This window comes from Stenella coeruleoalba (assembly GCF_951394435.1).
Source record: "Stenella coeruleoalba genome assembly, chromosome: 7".
NCBI lineage: Eukaryota > Metazoa > Chordata > Mammalia > Artiodactyla > Delphinidae > Stenella > Stenella coeruleoalba.
This window is the reverse complement of record NC_137153.1, coordinates 46,585,842-46,601,317: the sequence shown is the minus strand read 5'-3', so window position 1 is coordinate 46,601,317 and position 15,476 is coordinate 46,585,842. Positions and strand designations below refer to the sequence as shown.

General features: G+C 38.6%; 1 protein-coding gene across 3 annotated transcripts in view; it reads right to left on the bottom strand.

Moving 5' to 3' along the window:
• LINGO2 (leucine rich repeat and Ig domain containing 2) overlaps window positions 1–15,476 on the bottom strand; it is a 1,187,073-nt gene that overhangs the window by 932,443 nt on the left and 239,154 nt on the right. For 2 of the 3 annotated variants that reach the window (XM_079927035.1, XM_079927036.1), the window contains exon 2: window positions 12,829–12,925. The gene's annotated coding sequence lies outside the window, so the exon portion shown is untranslated. Of the gene's footprint in view, window positions 1–12,828; window positions 12,926–15,476 lie in introns of those variants that run through there. The other variant, XR_013829114.1, reaches the window with a different exon arrangement.

Here is a 15,476-nt window from a genome sequence, read left to right as displayed (position 1 = left end):
ATTTTTATGAGACCTGTCTCTGTGCATGAATTAAAATTTGTTTGTTTTCTCCTGTTAATGTGTCTTGTGTTAAGTATTATCATTAGTCCAGCCATAAGAATTCAGTAAGTGTAGAGGGGTAAATGTCCCCCTCCCTAACATTGGTTTTTAGTTTTTGTTTTAAAAATACCTTTTTTTCTAAGATTAAATAAAAAAATAATACAAAAGACAATGTATTACGACCTACAAATTCCTAGACGTTTTCAGCAACTGACATGAAGAAAGGGATTGACACGTTAAACATGATAATTTTTCAAATGTCCCAATAGTTTTACAATTATGAGGACATTCAAATATGATAACAGTATGCCCCTCCCCCTTTTATCCTTACTGGTAATCTCAAAAACGGAACTGTCAAAACATTCTGTGCTAAAAAGGGCTCTTGGTGAAGTACTCTGTTATATGACCTATTTTTTTTTTTCTTATTTTATTTTGTGGCTTTCCTATAGTTAAGATAATCGAAAAAGATTTTGATTGGGACAGTAGGAAAGAAGCAACATAAAAGGTAAATAATACAATATGATAAACCTTGATGGATACAAACACTTGAACTCCTTTTTTATATTTGTATAATAACTGAAAATACTTAAATTCTTAATATATTCATATGCGTGATGATGGGGGTCAAAATACGCATAGTGAGAGGTCTATTCACTTTATTTGGTAAAAAGCAATCAGCAGCTGTATCTAAATCAAGTTGGCTAAGGACTATATGTTCTGGAGGCAAAAAGGAGTTAATTATAACGTGTGAGTTCTTTTTTAATCTGCATTATTGTTTTAACATCTTTGAAAGTTACTTCTTATTGTTAAGCTTTCTGATTACCTTACAATTCAGACGTTTGCCAAAATTGAAATCTTTGACTCTAGTTAGAAAGCCTGCTGAAATAAAGGTCAACCTGAAGTACTTAAAAAAAAAAAAAAAAGCTATTGTTACATGGGAAAAGAGGGACAGCTAGATTTTGTTAGAAAAACAACAGATAGCAAGGGAGAAAAAAAGGCACAGTGGTCAACACGAATATGATTAATACTAAGATCTATAAATTTCTTTCATGGTTCAATCCCTTTAACTATTCAATAAAAATAAATTTTCACAATATTTCTATTAATATCCTTCAGGTATAAATTCAATGAAATCATTAGGAAACCAATCTTCTTTCACCATCTGAAAAGAAGAATGTCATTAAAAACAGCTTTATCTTCAAATTCTTTTTCTAATGACAAGTCAGTAGTCAGAACAAAAACCTACATAGGAATTCTAAAGGAAGAAACTGACAATGGTGTCAGGATGTCTTGAGAAAAGTCAGGGATCTGAGTGGCAATAGAAAGTCACCAGAATTTGATAGTGATGCTGATAAAGATATTCATGACCAGAGTACAAATAATGGATTTGCTTTAAGTCATTTTATTTAAGCCTTGCAAATAACCCTCTGAAGAGGGCAGCAAACATAAAATCATCACTTAGTGAACAATGAAACTAAAGCTCAGAGAAGTTAAGCACTTTGCAGATGGCCACATGGAACCAAACTACAGTGGAATAACAATGAGTTCACTGTTTGAAGACAGTGATTTTCCTGATTGACCTGCATTTTGTAATCTGTAAAAATGTGATAATAAAAACTATCACCAGGGCTTCCCTGGTGGCGCAGTGGTTGAGAGTCTGCCTGCCGATGCAGGGGACGCGGGTTCGTGCCCCGGTCCGGGAAGATCCCACATGCCGCGGAGCAGCTGCGCCCGGGAGCCATGGCCGCTGAGCCTGCGCGTCCGGAGCCTGGGCTCCGCAACGGGAGAGGCCACAACAGTGAGAGGCCCACGTACCGCAAAAAAAAAAAAACTATCACCAAAGGTTTTTAAAGAAGGTATTAATGAGATAATGTATATATGGGGTTTGATATATTATCTGACATATGATAAACTATTATTATCATCATGATATAACTGGTCAGTCACATATGAACACACTGTATTAGTCAACTAGGGCTATCATAACAAAATACCACAAATTGGGTGGCTTAAACAACAAAACGTAGTTTCTCACAGTTCTGGAGGCTAGAAGTCCAAGCTCAAGTTTCTGGCAGATTCCGTTTCTGATGAGGGCCTCCTCCCTGCCTTGCAGACCAGCGCCTTCTCACTTCGTCCTCATTCAGCCTTTCCTGACCCCTCTGGTGTCTTTTCCTCTTCTTTTAAGAATACCAGTCCTATTGGATTAGGACCCTACCCTTACGACCTCAACCTTAATTAACTCCATAAAGGGTCTATTTGTAAATACAGTCATGTTGAGGGTTAGGGCTACAACGTATGGATTTTGAGGGAATGCTGTCAGTCTGTAATATTCAGCCCTCTGCTCCCCCCAATACATGTTCTTCTGGCATGTAAAATACATTCATCCCATCCCAATAGCCCCAAAAGGTTTAACCCATCTGCCAGCATCACCTCCAAGTCCAAAGTCTTATCTAAATATCATCTAAAACAGGTATGGGTGAGACTCTAGGTATAATTCATCCTGAGGAAAAACTCCTCTCCAGATGTGAACCTACGAAACCAGGAAAGTTATGTGCTTCTAAAACACAGTGGGGGAACATACATAGGATAGATATTACCATCCCCAAAGGGACACATCAGAAAGAAGAAAAGGGTGAGGGGTTCCAAGCAAGTCCAAAATTTAGCAAGGCAAATTTCATTAGTTCTTAAGGCTAGAGAATAATCCTCTTTAGATTTATGCTCTGCCCTCCAGGTCCAGCTGGGCAGACAGTCCCACTGGGGCAGAGGCCTTACCCCTTCTGCCCCTGGGCCCTGGGTGGAGGCCCTACCCCTTTGGTCAGGGGTAGCAGCCTTTTCCTTGCAGTTTGCGCTGATCTCTGAATCACCCTCAGGGTCATTCTTCTCTTTTCCTGAAGGATAAGACACAGCTGGATAGTAGATAGCTCTATTGTCTTGTCCTGTAGATTCCCCGAAGTCCAAAATCCTTTATTTCATAGGGTTTCTATCCCCTTCAGTCCAAACTGGCAGTCAGTGTCTATACTGATATAATCCCATCTCTGTTCCTGATTTCTGCTGAGATAGCTGATGAACTCCATGGATAATCTCTTCATGAGGTGATTGTCCAGTCATACTCTTGGTGTTCTCACCAAAACATACTTTCTCATTTTTTTTTTTTTTTGCGGTACACGGGCCTCTCACTGTTGTGGCCTCTCCTGCTGTGGAGCACAGGCTCCAGACACGGAGGCTCAGCGGCCATGGCTCACGGGCTCCGTGGCATGTGGGATCTTCCCGGACCGGGGCACGAACCTGTGTCCCCTGCATCGGCAGGCAGACTCTCAACCACTGCGCCACCAGGGAAGCCCACTTTCTCATTTTTTGCAATGTGGATAGGCAGACAATATTCCAAATCTCTAAATTCTGGTTCCTTTTGCTTAATTATTCCTTCTTCAATTCATCATCTCTCTCCTCTCACAATTTACTATAAGTAGCATAAACTATACACTATAACATACATTATACTAGTCACATCTCCATGACTTTGCCCAACCTGTTTTCCTAGAATATATAACATTAATCAAGAAGACATCTCGGGCAGAAATTGAAACACCAAGTAGGGACTGCTAAACAGCAGGACACTGTGTTCCATCACATTTATGTAAAGACAACTTATATTTAAAGACAAGAAGCTGTGGTTTTTTTCATTATCTTCCTGCACTTATTTCAGCAAATTCTATCTGTGTAGCTGTATTCCTTTTATAATTCCGTGGGAACACATATGGTGCAGAAAGAGTGACCATGGGGGTGAGTGAGGAGCAGTGCCTTATGGACTATAGTTAGAAGGCAGTTAGAAGACTCTAAGAGGGCTGACAGAGAAGAAGTGACATACACGGAGATCATTCACTCTTTCCTCTGCTAGGACCTCATTCAAAGACCTACTATTTCATTCACCCTTCAGGCTGAAGCCACTGTTCACAAACTGGCTTCGTCAGACTGCGACATCCTGTTACAAAGCCTCTATTTTCCAGAAATGCAAAAAATGTCCTATTTCTGCTCATCCCATGTTCTTTCATAACGCTGAGCGACCATGATTTTTCATATATTTAATCATGGGTTTAATGCTCCCTAAAAGTGTCTCTTCTGTCTGAAAAGACTCATACTTCCAGCACCAGATTAAATAGCATCTCCTCTACGCGGTCTTCCGGGATACCTTTAAGCAGAGGTAATCACTCCCTCAACTATGCCTTCACAGAATTTTAACTATGATAACATAATTGGCTATTAATTTATAGGTTTCTTTCTCCCACTCACATGTGAGGTCTTGAGAGCAAAGTTTTATCTTACTAATTTCTCTATCTTCAAGGCGAAGTATAGTATCTGCTATACAGAAGGTACTTAAGAAATGTGTGTGGGATAAATGAATGACTGCAGTGCATTTCTATCCCCACCCTTCTGATTTTTTTCTGAGACAAAAGCTGGTGCTCACCTTTATTGACCTGTAGTCCTTTACAACCCAGTGTAGAATAAATGGACCAACTTGTCTTTCAGCATTTATAAGAATTAAGCTCTCTTTATTAGTGGGACCCAGCATTGCTTGCGGCTGTGTTTAACTTGTCAGTAGTTGCAAAACTAATCAGCATTTTTCACTCTGCTTGAGAAGATCAATATAATTATAAAAATCACTTATGAAGTACTGTGTTACATTTTATAATTTCTCCACTGCCTTGTGTCTGCCTCTGCTTTTGGTCATCTTCTTCCCCTTTATACAAGGACTGATGACTGCAGTTTCAAAATCTTACATGTTGCTGGTTAGCTCTTTGCCAAAACTGTGTTTTTTCCTTCCTGGACACACAGGTAAGCTCTATATCCCAGCCTCCATTCACTGGCAAGTTCTAGCCAATGGAACTTGAGTGAAAGTGTGAAACACCACTGCTGAGCCTGGCCCATAAAACCCCCACTAGTTTTCCTTACACCTTTTTCCCTTCTACCAGCTAAATGAAACTAAGTACGGTGGCCTTGGAAGTCACAGTTTGAAAAGAGCCAGCCACGAGATGGAAGGAGCCCAGACTTTTGAACCTCTGCTCGAATAAGAGTTGAGCAGCCCACTTTTTTGACTTGAAATGACTAAAATAAAATTCTATTCTGCTCAAGCTATTAGACATCTCGGGGTTTGTTTGTTACTGAAGCTAGTATCATCTTAACTAACACAGCGGTTTTACTTCGGCGATATGTCAAGACGTTCAACAAGACTGCAATGGCTAATGAAATCATAAAATAGGCCCTGGGCTTCCCTGGTGGCGCAGTGGTTAAGAATCCGCCTGCCAATGCAGGGGACAGGGGTTCGAGCCCTGGTCCAGGAAGATCCCACATGCCACGGAGCAACTAAGCCCGTGAGCCACAACTACTGAGCCTGCACTCTAGAGTCCATGAGCCACAACTACTGAAGCCCGTGCGCCTAAAGCCTGTGCTCCACAACAAGAGAAGCCACCACAATGAAAAGCCCGTGCACCGCAATGAAGAGTAGCCTCCGCTCTCCGCAACTAGAGAAAGCCAGTACACAGCAACGAAGACCCAACGCAGCCAAAAATAAAATAAATTTTAAAATAAATAAATTTTAAAAAATAAATAAATAAAATAAAATAAAATAGGCCCTAAAACTTTGTATGTGTATATGTGCAAGAAATCAGAATGGGGAAGGAGATTTTGTGAGACGCTGGCTAGTGGCTTCTATAACTATGAGGATTGCTGACAGACCTTCCATTACTACAGATTGCCCCTTTCTAACAGGCAGCTCTCAGGCAGCCTGTGCTCCTGCTGTTTGTAAAACTTACTTTGAATATACAATGCCAGTTATAGGGCCTGAACGTGTCAAGATTTTGACAGGTGTCTACAGAGTTATGCAATTAATTTTATTCATGCACTTTCTGCTTTAAATGCCCCTGAAAAGAAGAAAATTGACTAATGCATCTTCAAAAGGAACACTCATATTTACCTCTTCACCCCAAATTACCACCACTCCCCCCTTCACATGTACACACACAAAACAAACCAGAAAAAGGAAAGAGAGAGAGAAAAGAAAGTGAAAAAAGAAAAAAAGGAAAAAGCAAAGTTAAAGGAAAATAAGCTGATTCAGTAATGGAGTTTAGTATGGATATAAAGTGGCAAAAGTCTCTTGAAAGCGCCAAGCTAGTCATTAGCTACAAAAAAGTCTAGAGACTGTGACCAGTGCCAGACAAGGCCTGACACTTCTTTTGAATTTCAGGACAGCAGGGCATTTATTAGTATCTAGATACACAGATTTAATTATGCAGCAATCACAATTTTACTGTCATTTTTCAAAATTGAGAAGAAACACGCTTTTCTCTCATTCTCAATGATTGTGTGATATAGCTTGGAGCAACAGATAATGACAACACCACAAACGCCTCCTTGGTACTTACATGGTAATGATACTCTGCAATTAAATTATCTAATGCTGTGTGATAACCCCAGGCAGGATAAAGTAAGTTCCCTAAATCAGAAAATAAATCTTCAAAACTAGACAAACATGTATCAATATAACAGTATAAATCTCTCATATTTTCAACAAACAGCCACAACTCTTATCACTCTGCTTTCTACATTAGATAAACCTTTCACTCATTTATTCATTCATTTAATACATAAGTCCTGAAACCTATTATAAGCATCAAAATTTTTAGCTCAGATAAAACTAATGGCCTATATATGATCTATTAATTTCCTCAATGAAAAAAATGGTGGTAAAATCAACTAGAGAATAACAGCATTGCAAAATACTTGGGTGAGATTTATCTTCAAAGGGTTGACTGCTAATGCTTGTATTATCCAAAAGGCAAATATCCAACAACCTCGAGAATAAGCCTGAAAATGCTTGGAGGTAGGGAGCCTGGGGAATGATGGAGACCTGGGAATATGTGTCCTCCTATCCACTCTCAGCAGCTTCCCAGAGAAAGAACACTTGGGAGGAGGTCTTTAAATGTATTTTTCTTTGAAATATTTTGAAACACACATACACACACACACATACACATACTACATGCTCCCACACCTTATTAAAGTTGACATCAAACACAAATTTGGCATGTGTTTGTATACTTACAAAGCATATAATTTCTGGCTTATTATATAATTGATACATACTTTAAATATATGTTCTTTAAAACCCTGGGTATATAGATACTTGAAGCTTCCATCTTTAGAAAGGAATCTGAAAGAAGGTCGGGGTAGATGAATAGAAGACTGGATAAGTGGCACACAACAAGTAGATGAAGACAGTGTCATCTGAGAGAAATAAGGTGCTGCCCCCTCTTTTCTTCCTTGAGCATACCATTAGAAGTAAAGACACTAGTGAGAAGCATGCCTTTGTGCTGTAAAGTGAAAGAGGAATAACTGTGAAAGGGGAGGTAGAAAAGTAGAACCGGTGGATCATAAGTAGAACCTTAACTGGACCACTTTCAGGAAAGGGTACATATCGAAACTGAAGATTTAGAAGTTATTTTCTTGAAAAATATCTGAATTTGTATATCGTCTTTACTACTAAGTTAAAACTATAACTGAGAAGCAGGTGGAATAAGTGATGGGGGTCAGCAGCAAGAGGTACCAACTTGTGAACAGCATTCAATTACAGCAATGGCTAAGAACCAAAGAACTCTGCAGCAAGGCATGGGCTCTGACATCAGAACCCCCTGAGTATGAATCCCTGTCCATCCTCTGCCATTAGCTAGCTGTGACATTATGGAAAATTCATTCAATCTGCCCAAATCTGTCTCCTCATGTTTCTGCATTGAACTGAAGTAGATTCTCAAACATTTCCTGATCTTAGCCCTTCTTCCCCCTCTAGTAACACTGAGCAGTTTTCTCCCTGACTATAAGACTTAAGTTTTATACTATTATACTTAAAAGTTGGGGTTTTTTAAACTTATTTATCTTCCCTATTAGAGAGTGAGCAACTGGAAGGCTTAATTGATACCTTGCTTCTGATTGCTTAAAACAATGTCTGGTACAAATAAATCTTAAGTCAGTGACTCAGGTGTGGTCATTATACTTACTTCAGTGGTTTAGGGGAATTAAATGAGATGATACTATGTGTAGACCATTGAGTTGAAATTGCCAGCAAGTATGCTCAGAGGTAGAAGAAGCCATCAAGGGAGTGACAGAATGATAAAATATTGCCTTGCAGAAGCCAAGCAACCATAAGCTATTTTAAGGCACATACCAAGCATGCACTCTGTTAGTCAGAAGGTGCACAAACTGTAGTATTAAGAGGCAAGACAAACAGCCAAGGGATCTCAGTCTAGGACTGAGTGCCGATATCATCATCCAACCAGTCATTGGGTAGGGAGCATTCTGTGCACCAGAATTGCAGTTAAAAAAGAGTGACTCCAGATTAGACTGTGAAGCTGGAAGAACGCTGTGTCCATAAGATGCCAAGGCATTCTTTGGCTATGATGAAAATAAACATAGATTTTAAATCTTCTCTAAAATAAAGATCCAAGGAGACATACTAAAAATGTGCAAAAATAAAATTTAGTTTTGTCCTAAATGCAAAATGAGGACAGGCCAGGTGAGGCAAGGAACAATGAAGAAAATCTTACAGATGGTGTTGATTTGGACATGGTTATCTAGGTATCAGAAGTCTAAGAAGTCTACTTAATGTAACTATAGACAGTTTTATTTGGATAGCCTGGTGTGTGTGTGTGTGTGTGTGTGTGTGTGTGTGTGTGTGTGTGTGTGTGTGTGTGTGTGTGTGTGTGTATTTTAAGTTTACTTTGAGTGTCTTTCAGCAGGGTTAGGACTCTGAAGTTCATCTCAGGGTTCATTATTCCTATTGTCTCATATTTGCCTCCTTCATACTGTAAATGCATAAAAGATAAATGCAGTAGCAAAGAGAGTTGCAAAGAATGAAAATTTATATATTTTTGTGGAAGGGGATGGGCTGAAAGGAAAACAGAGCTGGAGAAAAATAGAGCTGGATCAGGAGAATAGTATAAGGAGTAAGAGAGGGCAAGGTGAGATGCTTCAAAGTCTAGATAAACTATATCCAGGAAGCCACCACAGTGTTCTTTATTTAAGGGAACTGTGCTTCTTTTCAGGCTAAGATTGACTTCCCAAAGGAGTCATAGTACGCCAGGCAGTCACGGCTAACACATTTATCGAAGAATGCATTCATTCATTAGGGTATATCTTCCGTCATGTAGAATGGCTTAGTGGCGATGGCCAAACAAGCTTATTTATCTTCCATACACCATTTAGTAGAAAAGCCATCCTGGCCTGTTTGCTCTATAAATTAAGCCAGGAAGCCAGGCTCCTATGTTGTTCTACCTTCAGACAATTGCCCTTGTCTACATGATACAAAATGGCTCAGCATGACATCCCATCTCACGTTCATTTTCCAAGCTACTAGAGGAAGAAGGAGGAGAAGCATGCACATGCGCCCTTTAAGGACATGACCTGGACATGGCACACGTTATCGTAGCTCATATCCCATTGGAGAACTTAGACATGTAGCCAAACCTAGATAAAAAGGCAACTGGCAGAATTGATAAAAATCAATAAGTACACTGGTGAGAAACAACAAGAATCTACAGAAAATACTCGAATTTTTTTTTTTCAGAAGATTGCTTTCTGAGTGGTTTACAAAGCAGATGAAATAGGCCTGCTCTACTGATGCCTTTCAAAGTCCAACTCAGAGGGTGACGGTGAATTAAGTGTTCAGGAGCTTAAGCAAAACACATCCGGGTTGATTGTCCCCGTATGTGCTTATGCTGCTGGCTGCCATTAAAACAAAGCCTTCCATGACTGGAAAATTGAATTACCCTAGGATTAGGAAGCAGATGTAGCAGTTGCACACCGACGTGGTGCCGAGATTGAGCTCTGGCCCGATCATTTTCTAACTTCATAGCCTGATGAGCCAGTAACTTCTATGAGCCTATTTTTATTAATATGTGGAACGGGGATATTAACTACTGAGAAGGACGAGAATTAAGATTTGATAGACTAATACATCTGAAAGCCACTGGTTATTAGAAGGTTTTCAGTAAACATTAGCCAACTCAGAACTCCTGTTCTTATTAACTGGGACAGTATTTTTTGTATTTATTTGTTCTGTCAACTTCTTATATGTTCTTGTAAACACTAAAACTTGAGAACTGTTGGACTAGAGATACAAATACGAAAAAGCTCATGAAAAGGGACATTCTCATTCAGGTAATATGAACAAACCTAAGGTAACTATTTGTTTTCTGTGGCTTGATAATTTGTGAATAAAATGTATAATTTCATGGTTAGGCGTGCATGTGCAAGTTGAGGCTTCCTCTTATACCCCGGTCCCCTTTCATGAGTCAACCCAATCTTTTAAACCAATTTTGTTCTTTTTTGGAAGATTCCAAGGAATTCTTGATGAATATTTGGGAGAGTCATGTTGTCCAACCTACAAGCAGATCTAGATTTAAAGCTGCCATTTAAAATCATCAGCAATGTTCTAAGCAGTAGGTGATTTACACATATTCTTTGTGAATCTGAAAACATCTGCTATATAATTCTTGTGATCCTCATATCAGGATGAATAATACTGAGATGAAAAGAGGTTAAGTAACTTGATCACTACCTTAAAGTTAACAAGACATGAAGCAAATGCATGCTATTACAGAGAAAAAAGCAAAAAGAAATGAGGGTCTAAGCAAAGAACACTATCCCTTAGAAACAACAACATCTTGACTCAATCCAAAGCCGGATGTAAAGTGGGAATTTGGGATTATTTATTTAACAGCCTCTGTTCAAATGCAAAACTCTTAAATTGAGAAGTAATACAGCATAGGAGGGATGTGAACAATTTTGCAGGTGTTTTCAGAATGTAAACTAATTGAAAATAGCTTAAGTAAAGAATGGCCTAGATTCCCCTCCCATGGTGCTCCAAGGGAGTCTTTGTCTATTTATGTTGGAGATTTTAGTCGAAGACCTTCATTGCATTCATTAATTTTATAGGCTCTTACTCTACTATAAAGGAGGGAAAACACACATTGGAACTCAAGGATGATTGAAGCCTTCTTCTCAGAATCTCACATTGAAAGTTGTTTGGTTTTATTTTTCCATTTCACGACATACAAAGTGAAAATGTAATCTTCAACTGCAGGCATGGTATCTGTTCCCACAGAAATGTTGCTGATCAAACCAACACACAAGCAAGACTCTGAAAGCATGAAGGTCATGAAAGAATGCTTTATAGATTGTCAAGGTGTCACTGTTGAATAGCCCAAGCAAATATGACTCACAGGGACAGAGCGGGCATCTAGTTTGAAATTACTAGGGAAAATTTGTTTGAAAATTTTTAGGTAAGAAAGCGAGATCAACTAAATCCAATGGTACTGCTTAATCCCTAGAACAAAAGAGCCTGCGTATTGTCATTTATAAATTAATGCACCTAAAGTGTCCTGGAATTCTAAAGGTTTCATCAGCCATCTGCAATTACCTCAAACAATTCTATTTAAATAAAATACATTTGAGCCTGAGAATCTTTCACACATTAAACATTTCTTTTTTTTAAATTTCATTTTATTTATTTATTTTTGGTTGTGCCAGGTCTTAGTTGAGGCTGGTGGGCTCCTTAGTTGCAGCTGGCAGGCTGCTTAGTTGTGGCATGCAAACTCTTAGTTGTTGCGTGCATGTGGGATCTAGTTCCCTGACCAGGGATCAAACCGCGACCCCTGCATTGGGAGGCGAATTCTTAACCACTGCGCCACCAGGGAAGTCCCAAACATTTCTTTAATTACAAGTCTTTATGGACGGAACTACAACAAAATAATAGCTTATTTTTGATAGCTTTTACATCATCAATTCTTTGATAAGGATTCTATCTTAGTGCACCAGGCAGAATTACAGGTGCTTTCCATATGTTACCTCTTATTTCAATGGAATCTTGCAACAACCTTATAGTATAAGTAACAGAAAAGGGAAGAGACTCAAGTTGCTTGAGTCATATACCAGTTATCTGTAAAGGAAGAACTGGTACTATTTCCATTAAAGTATGCTGTCGGCCATGACAGGGTATTTGTTCAGAGGAAGCCTACAACAGATTTTCATTTTATAGCAAAGGTGAATGGGAAAATTATAGCACACATTTTCCATGTCATTTTTTCTATAACTTTCAATTTCTTTGAAACACCATCATCTATGTAACTAGTCAATGACTTACAGAAATCTTTCTCTTTTCAAGAGTAGTGAAAATATAAAAGAAATTCCTTCACTTTGGTTTTCTATCTGAGGGAAGGCAATTATGACTCTTTTCTAAATAACAGTTTAAAACTTGAGGGTCTTGCCTTCAAGACCTATGTTAATCCTTTGGCTCCGCACCTATCACAAGTGCTATAGGCAGCATGGCAGCAGAAAGAGTAGAACAGGGAATCAAATCGCTCTTGCATCATTTACTAGCTGCATCATCTTGGACAAGGTTTTAATTTCTCTGAACTTCCATTTTCCACATCTGTACTGTGAGAATAATACTTCCTATGGCGGCTCTGTTGACTTAATAACTAATATAAATAATATACATACACACAGTAGGAAATTAACAATAACAAATTTGAGTTCCCTATTGTGCTCCACTCCTCTTAAGGCACCAAAAAATAATCATGGCAAAATCATAAAAAAGAGTCTTTTCTGAAACCCAAACTTATGTACTGGGTTACAAACCTTCATAACTTTTATTTACCTGCACACACACACACACACCCACACACACTTCTCATCACATTCTTCAAAGGCCAATCCAATATATTAAGAGTCATTTCATCTTACCACAACACGAAGAAATTTCAGTGTGGATGCTCCAACTTCATTTGGGACACTTCACATATAAGGGTTCTACATCTTGAAACATTCTCCAATGGATTCTCTAAATGAAATGAAACAAAAACTCTTGGGAACATGGTAAAAAATAAATAAAACTTAGCTCCTTCTAATAGTGTTCATCTCAAATTCCTCATCTCATTTCCATCTGGCTGCTTCTGCTCTAATTCTGAAAAAAATTCATATACATATTTCTAGACTGCAGATTCACAATCGCATCTGATGTATCCATCCCTGATGACAATATTGCTTGTATTTTGGGATAACGAATTTCATTCTATTTGCTTTTATAAGCCAATGGGTATTCTTAAACAGATATTAGAAAATAATAATCGGGATATAATTTTCACATCAAACTGAGTATTTTTACTCAATGTTTCAAAATAAATGATCTAAATACCAGTAATAGCATATAAATGTTAAGAGAAACTATGAGAGCAATCAAGTTACAGCAAGAAAAAAAATAATCTGAATGTTAGAGCTTTTCTCTTTTTAAGATGCTTCTGCATGTCCTTCTAAAAGATGAATACGGGGAATTCCCTGGTTGTCCAGTGGTCAAGACTCCACGCTTTCACTGCCGAGGGCACGGGTTCAATCCCTGGTGGGGGAACTAAGATCCCACAAGCCGCGTGGTACAGCCAAAAAAAAAAAAGATAAAAGATGACTGCACAAAATAAAATCATCATATAATATTGAAACATATTTATTCATTTTCCTTAATTACTTTAAATATTATGAAAAACATATAACTATATATGTATACACATATATATATTTATGTGTATGTGTGTGTATATATATATATATATATATATATATATATACTAGCCTTGACATTTTGCAAACTGAAACCTAATTTATAAATTCACACAGTACTATGCTGTATCAAAAAAATTTTGGCAATTTTAATAGTCCCTATTCTTATATACCTTTCTCTCTCTTTCTCTCTCTCATTCTCTCTCTCTCTCTCACACACACACACAGACACACACACACACATACACGGACACACACACATACCTTAGAAGTCAAATTTACTGCAAGAAATTACAGTGCAATCACATAAAATGCAATGAAATCGCATTTATGCATCAGCCCAGGTCTATCCTTTTAATAGCTTTGTTGGTTTCATTACAATAGAACCCTCTACAAAAAAATCAATAAAATCTTGGTTATGCAAATCACACTAATGAAAATACTGAAAACCTGATTGTGTGGAACATCTCAAGCTTAAGGAGGCATGTCACAGTGATCAACTTTAAATTAGTCACTTTAGAACAAATTGTGTTGCTTCGCTCTCTTGGTGGCTTCCCAGACTTCTATTTCTGCAAAAATAGTAATTACAATTGCACTGGATGGAACAAGTGAGTCTCTTTTCCCAAAAACTAGATATGAAAATGAGTCTACTGGGTCCATCAAATAATACTGATGCCTCAAGTCCTCTTGACAGGGTCACTTCACAGATTCTGAACAAAGAAGGCTGCTCTAATTTCCCTCTCAATAGAGGCCTGGTAAGAATGTCATCAGTTTTTAAGCTATTGTCTCATAGCCCCCAAACCAGCTCCTGTAGTTTGCATTGAGATTTCAGGGCTGGGTCTCTGCACACCACATCCGTCTTTTGCCAGCAGATTTCCTGTTAGGCACTGGAAAGAGCTTGTGGGGGCAAGAGAAGGGGCAAAAGGGACTTACTACTTCATGTTCATTTGCTTCCAGCATTGCCTTAGCAATCATTCTCTACTCTGTTAGCAGAAATTAGCTTCTGTCCACAGATTTTTCAAGGCCTTCCAGAACCGGCTCATTCTGTCCTCTCAGAGGTGCCAGCAGTGGGCTGCTGGCATCCCCTCCTGAGACATCTTGAGTTTGCGTGCCCTAAGGCCTGTCCACTGAGCTCCTCAGATACCATCACTGGTTGCATATCACCACCTCCAAGAAATATGCCTCTTTTAAGTGGCAGATCTTGTAATCAAATCTAGGTTTGCCTGATTCCAAAGTCTAAGTTCCAAAGTCTAAGTTCTAAGTTCTAAGTTCTTAATTAGCTCCATTGCAAATTATTTTTGATACAATGCAATCATAGTAGCAAAACAAAAAGACCAAACATTAAGGCTCATCTCACATAATCTGTCCAAACTCTCTGCATTTCATATGGGTTGAGTCCTGGGAACTACAGTTGTGTCTAAACATTGTGATGTAATTAACCTCAGTGGTAAGATGTAGAGCTGAGGAAAATCTCAAGATTATGTTTAATGGTGACCCTGCAATAAAGAACTGTAATTATGAGCAAAGCATCTACCCAAAAGATCTAGGCAAGAAGACAACAAATGAGTTCAGACAATGGGAGCAAAGGAAGTACAATAACAGCAAAATAGGTTTGAAAGGGCAGCAGGGGGAACCGAGAAAGATCTCCTGAGGCACTGGAGAGAGAGGTACAGATGCCTTATAGAATGCCTACAGACTCTCCTGCGTGAGGAGAATGTTTTAAAAAATACCAGGTAGATCTGACCGGATAGGCAGACTTCCAGGAATCGCCATTTCCCTTACCATGCTACTGGTTCTAGGTGCCATTAGAATAATTAAAAACCTGTGGATAGATGGGAATA